The sequence below is a fragment of the Silene latifolia genome, chromosome 4, assembly GCF_048544455.1.
Source record: "Silene latifolia isolate original U9 population chromosome 4, ASM4854445v1, whole genome shotgun sequence".
NCBI classification, from domain to species: Eukaryota; Viridiplantae; Streptophyta; class Magnoliopsida; order Caryophyllales; family Caryophyllaceae; genus Silene; species Silene latifolia.
In genome coordinates, this window is record NC_133529.1 from 31,656,648 (window position 1) to 31,666,089 (window position 9,442).

A 9,442-nucleotide genomic window follows, 5' to 3' on the forward strand; every position below is an offset into this window, starting at 1 on the left:
GAGGAGAGGAGAGGTGAAGTGAGCCAATGCATGAACAAGTAATTCTTATCAAGAAAACTAGGTTTGCATGGCTACAAGCTAGCATCATCATTATGCTCTCCACTTAATTATTTAACACAATTTAAACATCATGCTCCCTCCAATAAATCGGTCCATATAAGATAAAATGGGTTCCATTTTATCTTTGTCAATTTGTCAATTTGTCACATGTCACAAGTCATGTAAAATTGTCATGTATTTTTAACGTATTAAAAATAAATGTATTAATAAAATACGTCATGTACAAAATCGACTTAGTAATTCATAATTACTTGTACCAAAACGGTTTGCCAATTATAAATCACAACATCTTGTATTTATAATAAATGATTCATTCAGATTCAATTGTTTCTGTAAACAATAATTTCATCTAAGCAATGAAACAATTCGATTACTTAGACCGTGTCTAATTTAATTAAATTATAATAAGACACGTAAATATTACTTCCAAAATCGTCCGTCAATTTTAAGTAATTTAATCAACCCGTATCGTCATACGATCAATTAAATATTCTATTAAGAGTGTTACCCTTTAGGTATGACCTAAGGGGATCAACTGATCACCACCGTCGCACGACAGTAATGTCAAACTCTAGTCAGCCAATCATTACCGATATGTGTGGACAAGTTGACTGTAAAATATTACATCCCACATGTATTCTTAAAATGAGATTTAAACATGTGATTATTATGATCGACAGTTGTGATCGCATTATTGTCGGAGGACACATATTCCAACATAAACTACACTAGAGATTGCTAAGAAGAATCTTTGTAACCTAATTAGACTAATGGGGTATTTATAGTGGAGATTAGGTACATAAATTAGGGTTTACTAAGGGCTTAAATGGCGATTAAGTCCTTGAGGAATCGCCGGTCTCAAGAGAGACCCCGGTCTCCTTTTCGCCGGTCCTTGAAAAATATGCGCATCCTTCATTGAACAAGTAGAAGACGGATTAGCTGTCACACAATCCGAGCGTCCAGGGCACGGGACGGGCGGATTGTGGGTCTTTTGGACGGGCGGATTGTGGTGGTTCTCGACGAGCGTCCAGCTGAGGAAGATGCTCGGATTGCTTGTGCTGGACGGGCGGATTGTGGGCAATCCGCTCGGATCCTCTGTCAGCTTCTTCCTTTCTTCTTTTCTTCCTTTCTCTTCATAAAATCCTTGAGTATTTCCTCGGGGATGCAAGGATCTTTTCTCATCATTGCCCATCTACTATAGTATGTACAAAGGCCTTCTAGTCTTGTCTTCTCTTTGATGCTTGGTCATTTAATTCAATCAATTTAGCTCCATTTTGCCATGAAAATGCAAGGTTTGCACTCCTTTCCTACCAAGGGATCAAAACCTCAAAAAATATGCAAAACAAAGGACTAAAGACAATAAATGACCCAAATATGCACTAAAAAGCATGGGAATAAGGCTAATTCGGGGACTAAATATGCTCAAATTATGGTCACATCAAATATCCTCAAACCGAATCTTTGCTCGTCCCGAGTAAAGAGGTGACAAAGACTAGGACCGTTATTTAAACTAACCTAATAGCATAGCCGATATGAGACAATTAGCGGGTCTCACTCTGCCCCTTCAACTCACAACAAGACAACCATGAGGTAGGATGCCTTCTTGCAAGGCAAGGTGGGTCTTGCCAAAATGGCGACACATCCAAACATTAAAGCTCATAAAATCAAGTAATGGATGCATCTACAAAAGAATAGCCACTTTCCTCATCTAAGTGGCGGGAATTATCTAAAGGGGAAGCAATTCAAGGGTACACACTCCTTCATAGATGCAATTTTTTCAAACTACTAAGTCTAGAAGGATACCAATAAATCACCTCCAAGTTGTGTCAAGCTAGGGTACCTTTGTCCTCAATCGTTAAATGCTTTTGTCAATAGTAGACTCCCCATGGTATTAGAAACATTGGAGGATCGCGGAATTCCCCCTCTTGCCTAGACAAGAAGAAGGGTCGTCCTCTCTCTACCATGCACAAAAATGGATACAATGGATAAAGGGATCGATAGAATTTGAGTTTCATTTTGGGAGTTTGCTTTTGTTGTTTGTTTCCCCCCCAATTTCTTGTGGCATATAACATTTGAGAACACTTTCTTTTGCCATTTCTTTTGATGTTTGGCATTTCAATACTTGACAACTTTTCAACCTTTTGCATTTTCTTTTTGAACATTTTCAAAGTCACCCCATATGTAGTGAGGGTGCCTTATATTTGAAGCTTTAGGAGTCTATTTTTGCTCATCTTTTCATTTGATGCAATTTGCAAACTTTCTTTCACTTTTTATTTCATTGAACACAAATTTGAACAATTTCTTTTTGTGCCCATTCCCTTTTGATGACAAAATGTATGGTAGAACATGGATGATGGATGCATGGTTTTAAGGGTCACCTTGGAATAAACAGTAGCCAAGGAGTTATCACACCATAAGGTACTCTTGACTAGACCTTAATCCATGGGTCAAATGATACTAGCATGACACATCCTAGGGTGTTTTACAAGTATTCTAACAAGCAAAGTCTTAAGAAGAAAAAGCATCTACTAGGGCCTATATACACTTGTCAAGCTTCCCAAGTAGACGGTTTCACAAAATTTTTCTAACATGCAACTACATGCCATGATGAAACTAACATATATACATCCTAATGCATATGATTCTACCAAATAATATGACAAATAATCTAAATGTAAGTCCTAAATTCACATTGTTTATACCGCATCAATCAAAATAAAGACACATAGTCATTAACATAGAGAGGAAAAAGGAGATTTGAAAGATCATACCATGCGGTCTTCAATATCCTCATGTCTCGGATGTGGCGTAGTCGATCAATGTGAACAAGGATAGAACAAACACAATATATACAACAATATATACAAGTCTACACTACAAAGGAAATGAACTTGTTTTTGGATTTTCAAGTTTTTCAATTTTTTTTTTGATTTTTTCGAAATTTTTGATTTTTTTTTTTGATTTTTTGAATAAAAGTTAAGTTAGAATTTTCCATCCCCACACTAATATGGGCATTGTCCTCAATGACCAATATGATAGGAAATTATGCAAGTATGATGCATGAATTCTATACTAAATGCAAGCTATACTAATCTACACTATATGATGCATGGGTTTTTGTTTATGACGGAGAGCGTAATTTAGATTACCTCCCGTTGCGTATGCATGTACTTCCCCAAACCGAGATAGGCATTATTTCTAATGTCTTAAATTTTGGGGGTAGTTCATGCACACAAGATGCAATGCATGAAACTATATGTTGTCATTTTAGATTTTTCAAATGGGAACAATAAAATAACACCTCAATGTGGCCGAGGTGTTAGTCCTCTATGTTGCTAGGACTCTCCAAACTATGATCAAGATAAAATAAATAAAACAAAGAAAGAAGTAGACAAACCTCAAGAGGGTAGGAGCCTCCAAAGTTTGCTAGTCCTCCACCATATCATCATTGTCATCATTTTTCTCCATAGAAGCGGACTCATCTCCACTTCCCTCTTCACTTCCTTGCTCACTTCCTTCATCATCTTCATTAGCCTCTTCTTCTTCATCATCTACCTCTTCATCAACACCCTAATCATCATCATCAACCTCATCATCGACATTCTCATCTTCACCCGATCTTTCACCACTAGATGTGCTTGGAAAGAAGACTTCCCTATCCGCCCAACTAGGCAAAGGACATGAAGGATCAAGTAGTACTTGCCTAGCTAAATGAAGGAGGGGTGGATATTGAGCCAAGTATGCATCTACTCGATCATTATAAGCTTGTTTGTGCATCTCTCTCATGAGGAGAGTCATGTAGTCATTGCTCATTTCAACATCTTCGGGTTTGAACTCTTGATATTTGAATGGATAGGGTGGTGTGACAATGGAGGAGGAGGGTTCTTCAATCTCGCCCCTTTGTTGACGGATGATGTACTCGGCGTCCTTTGAGAGTGGAAGTAGGTAGTTTGTTCGATGAGCACTCAAGCGGCATATCTTGGAAGGCAAAGTGAAAGATCTAGCATCATTAGTGAGCCACCCATAGTTGGTGTCAAGAGAGTTATGCTTGACCCACTTGTACTTGTGAATCATGGCGTCCATGTCAATGAGATGACCCCCTTTGATCGCCACATAGGTGTTATCCTTGTTAAAATTTGCGTCAAAGTGCTTGGTCAAGAGAGTAACTAGACCTCCATTTACGATAAAAGCGGTGCCTTCCTTACCACAATCAACATTGAGCCATCTTTCCACCAAAAGACTTAGAGCATTGTAAGGCTTAGTGAATGCCCTTCCAACATTTAAGGCCGACTCAAGTAGAACACAATCGAGTTTGGTAAAATGATTAGTGTCTTTTCTTGCAATTATAGTATTCCCGATGACCTTGTGCCACACTCTAATGCACGGATGGTGGACTAATAGAGCGCGACAAGCATGAAAGCTCACAAATTTCTTCCCGAAAATTGCCTCCCAAAGAGGAGCGGGGTCATACTTTTCGGGCATCTTATGATAATATGGTGTATCACTAAGGCCTAATGCTTTACTCAAAACATCAAAGGTGATGCGCCTATTCACATTGGCAAGGCGAAACTCGATGTATGTTCTAGTCTCTACCTTAGTCACTTTCAATGAACTTAAGAATTCCAAGGTAAGGGAGGGGTATGTCAATTCTCTTGTAGTAGACAATTTTCCCAACCCCATGGCTTCGAAGAAGGCTTTTGTTTGTTCAAGGACACCCAATTTGTTCAAGGCATCTTCACATATGAATTTGGTGGGAAAAATGGCTTTCTTAGCATACTTGGCAAATGTATCCCTATGGGAGTTAGAAATAAAAATTACCTCCGGATAGTTTGATAATTGAGCAATTTCCGGAGTTGTTGATGTTGTTGCTTCCAAGGGAGGATCTTGTTGTTGTTGAACTTCCAAGTTTGCATTAGCAACCACCATAGCCATTGAAGCTTTCTTTGCTTGAAGGCATTGTTGCCTTTTTGAGAGTGCCTTTGCCTTGAGTGCCTTTGTTGCTCATTTTGTTCTTGCCATTGATGATTATACTAAGAAAAGATTGAAAATCTTTAATTTCCAATTATACCCAAATCGATTTTAAGATGAAAGGATTTGCCTTTGTATTTCAAAAATCGACTCAAAGGTTGAAGATTTTGGTGCTTGGATTGATTATTATTGTAAAAGGAGTGATTAATTGTTGTTGTAAGGAAGTTTGAATTTGATTTTGTTGATTTTGGTTGAGGAAATCTTGTTTTTGGTGATGGAGAGGATGAGGGTTTTGGGGTTTTATTGGGGTTTATGGGTAGTGTTTAAATGTTTGAATTAATGAATGAATGTGGGAAAGGGTATTTAAAACACCCGAAATTTTCAAAACTGCAGGGGGAAGACGAGCGGATTCCTGTCGGGACGCTTGGATTCTGCTCAATTTGACTTCAGGAAATCTCGCCTAAAGACGAGCGTTTTTTAGTGAATACGAGCGGATTCTGCAATTCAGGACGAGCAGATTCCCTTAAAGACGAGCGGATTCTGTTACAGCGAATTTTCTTAATCTGCACTGGCAAAAAGACGAGCGGATTCTTTCAGACGAGCGTCTTCTCAGCTGGGACGCTCGGATTCCACCTGTTCTACCCGGATTCAGTTCCATCCGTGCACTTGCATATCCCGTGTCATTTTCATTCTTCAAATCCCGTGTTCTTCATTGTAGGGGCACTACAAAGGCATGAATAGCCTAGGCAATTGCTATTTCCACACTATGCTAAAGCACTATACATCAATAAAATCATTAGTCCCTCCCTCACTTCTCTCAAAAATGATAAATATCTTGATCAAGGCATAAAAATCCAACAATGACAAAAATGCAATGTAAAAATTAAAATGCAAGTTAGGGAGTTAGAAATATTTACAAATGGTGGTTTGGAGAGGACTCCACCAAACTCTCATCCTTAGAGAGATGTCATGGGGGCATGTCCAAGGTGTTGTTGATGTTACTCAACACCTTGAAGAAGTAGTCAAAAGCTTGTTCATTGTCATGATAAAGATCCTCAATAGATCTTTGCACTTGTTGTCCTTCATGTTGGTCTTGATCGATAGCATTACCAATGTAGGGATGAAAATCCCTTCAAACTCATCGTCCCAAAGACCACAAACTTCATCTACTTGGTCACTAAAGATCTCTTGAGTTGATAGAGACAACTATCCTCCTTTCTTGTTTCGGCCAATGAGGCCCTCTTCTTCATTGCTTGACTTTGGTGAGCTTTTCAAGCTCTCTTTTTTACAATTTCCTTACTCTTTTGATGGAGCATCATCGACTTTCTTCTTCCATTGGAATTCCGACTTCTTCCTATCATCCTTCCGGCTATAATGATCAACCATAAAACATGGTTCATGCAAACGGGGAGCTCTCATGGTCTTGTCAAGATTGAAAGTTATGCTCTCATCTCCCACTTCTAGAGTGAGCTCTCCATGCTTCACATCTATCACCGCACCCGCGGTGTGCAAGAAAGGTCTTCCTAGAATGATTGGAATATTGGAGTCTTCTTCCATGTCAACAATGACAAAGTCCACCGGGATGAAAAATTTCCCAACTCTTACGGGAACATCTTCCCATATCCCTAATGGTGTCTTTGTCGATCTATCGGCCATTTGGAGTGTGATATTGGTGCATTTAAGCTCTCCCATCCCTAACCTTTTACTCACCGAATATGGCATAACACTCACACTAACCCCTAGATCACATAGGGCTTTGTTGATCGTGGTGTCGCCAATGGTACACGGTATTGAGAAGCTTCTCGGATCTTTAAGTTTTGGAGGTGAATTCCCTTGAAGGATTGCACTACTCACCTTAGTGAAGGCGATAGTCTCAAGCTTTAGGATCGACTTCTTCTTTGTAAGGATGTCTTTCATGTACTTTGTATAGGCCGACACGTGATTGATTAATTCCGTGAAAGGAATCGAGACTTCCAAATTCTTCACAATCTCCATAAATTTTCCAAGTTGGTCATCAAATTTGGGCTTGGCTTGACGACTTGGAAAAGGAAGTATAATCACAATGGGTTCCTTCTCCTTGGCCTTGTCTTCATTTTTCTTTGAAAATTCTTCCTTTGATGGTTCTCCATCCTTGGAGTTTTGCACAACTTCTTCTTTGTCACTAGCTTCCACAACTTCATCCTTAACTTGCTTCTTCGGTGCTTCATACCTCGTACCACTCCTCAAGTGAATGGCACTAACTGTTTCATGTCTCGGGGGATTACTTTGAGGTGGTAATTGCCCCTTTTGTCTTTGTGAGCTTGAATATGTTAGTTGAGTCAATTGGGTTTCCAACATTTTGGTGTGGGCTAAGATGTTGTTGATGGTGATTTCCTTTGCTTGACTATCCTTTTGCATTTGAGTGAAAAACTCTTGTTGATTCTTTTGCATTTGGAGGACCGCTTTTTGAACATCAAAACCTTGGTCATTTTGTTGATTTTATGGAGTTTATTTTTGGTAACCTTGGTTTTGGTTAGAAAAAGGGTCTTTGATTTTGGTTTCTCATGGGAGGTGGGGTGTATGTTGGTTGAGGGTTTTGAACATTTTGGCTTTTGTATGAGAGATTTGGGTGGAATTTGGTATTTTCATTGTAATAATTTGAATAAAGGGTACCACTCTTGTATAATTGAAAAGCATTCACTTGTTCATTTGTTCCCCTACATTCACTTTGGTCATGTCCCAAAGTTCCACAATTCTCACATATCCCACTTGAGATTGATGAAGATGCCGTCATGGCATTAACATGTTGTTTTGGTGATTTTGAGGCTTCTTCAAGTCTAGCCATAACTTTTTCGAACTTCAAGTTGATGGTATCAATGTGAGCACTAAGTTGAGCACCCAATTGAGTAATAGAGTCCACTTCATGCTTTACTCCTCTAGTAGCCTTGCGAGGTCTACTATATTGTGAATTATGGACCGCCATTTCCTCTATGCAGAATTTTTTTTTTCAGTAATACTAATAAAAGATCGAATTATTTTAAAAAAAATTCTGTAAATTTTATATGGTTTTTTCCTAAAAACAGAAGCCTCTGCTCGATTAGCATTCCTTGTTAATAAGGTAACTAAAGATAAATTTTTATTAATTTTTTTCAATCCGTCTTTACCCCACAGAGACATTGAATAGAGGGAAATGTTTTTTTTTTCCACTATAATTTTTACAATAAAGGTTTAAATGCCCGTCAAACGTAAGAAAATAGATTCGAAACATATAAAAAGCGGTTAATCCGGCTGTGAAATAAGCTATTATTGCAAAAATTGGCGAATACAACCAACTATCATTAAGAATTTCATCCTTGGACCAAAAACAAGCAAGAGGCGGAATACCACAAAGAGAAAGCGTACCTATTAAAAAAGCAGTTTTTGTAATTGGAACATGTTTTGTTAATCCTCCCATAAGAACCATATTCTAATTTTTATCTGGAGAATATCCAACAAGCGTTTCCATTGAATGAATAAGGGATCCGGATCCTAAAAACAATAAAGCTTTTGAATAAGCATGAGTAATCAAATGAAATAAAGCAGCTCGATAAGAACCCATACCTAGGGCTAACATCATATAACCCAATTGAGACATTGTAGAATAAGCTAAACTTCTCTTAATATCTTTTTGAGTATTGTTCCAAGTTTGATTGTCGTCAACTTCGGTGAACATACCATTTGATCCCATGTTGAGAATGTTTCTTGAGTCTTCATAAAGACCATTCCAAAATTGTTGTACCAAGAACCACTCGCTAAGTCCATGATGAGGACTTGAGCGACAAATTCCCTTGAATCGCTCCCAAGCTTCATACAAGGATTCTTCATCTCTTTGCTTAAAGTCCGTAATTTGAGCTCTTAGCATGTTAGTCTTTTCCGGTGGGTAAAATTTTTGTAGAAAGTTAGAGCCAATTTCTTCCAAGAGTCAATTCCGAGAGTAGCCTTATCAAGGCCTTTCAACCATTGTTTTGCGGTGCCAATTAGAGAAAAAGGAAATAAGACCCATCGAATTTGGTCTTGAGTTACACCGGTTTGAGAAATCGCATCACAATAGTCACAAAGAGTCTCCATGTGAGAGTGAGGGTATTCACTAGGCATCCCCCCAAATTGGCTTCTGACGACTAATTGGATAAATGTGGATTTGGCAATAAAATTTCCGGTTAAGTGTTGTGGTGTGTGAGTACCATTGGGTAGGTTCTCCTCGGTTGGTACGGAATGTGATGAAAATTTAGGCATTGTGGGTTGATTTTGTGTTGGATTTTGTGTTGGGTTCTCCTCACCTTCTCTTGCAAAAGGGTTGACGAACTCAATAGCGTTGGGTTGAATATCTACAACCTCACCAATACCTCTCAAAGTTCTCCTAGCAAGTCTTCTATTGTTTGTCAAAGTCCTTTCAATT

General features: G+C 38.6%; 1 non-coding gene across 1 annotated transcript; it reads left to right on the top strand.

Moving 5' to 3' along the window:
• The first annotated feature begins 8,801 nt into the window (after nt 1-8,801).
• Nucleotides 8,802-8,908, top strand: LOC141654333 (small nucleolar RNA R71). The gene has a single exon (XR_012547894.1). It is a non-coding gene; the product is annotated as a small nucleolar RNA R71 (small nucleolar RNA).
• Nucleotides 8,909-9,442: the final 534 nt, after the last annotated feature.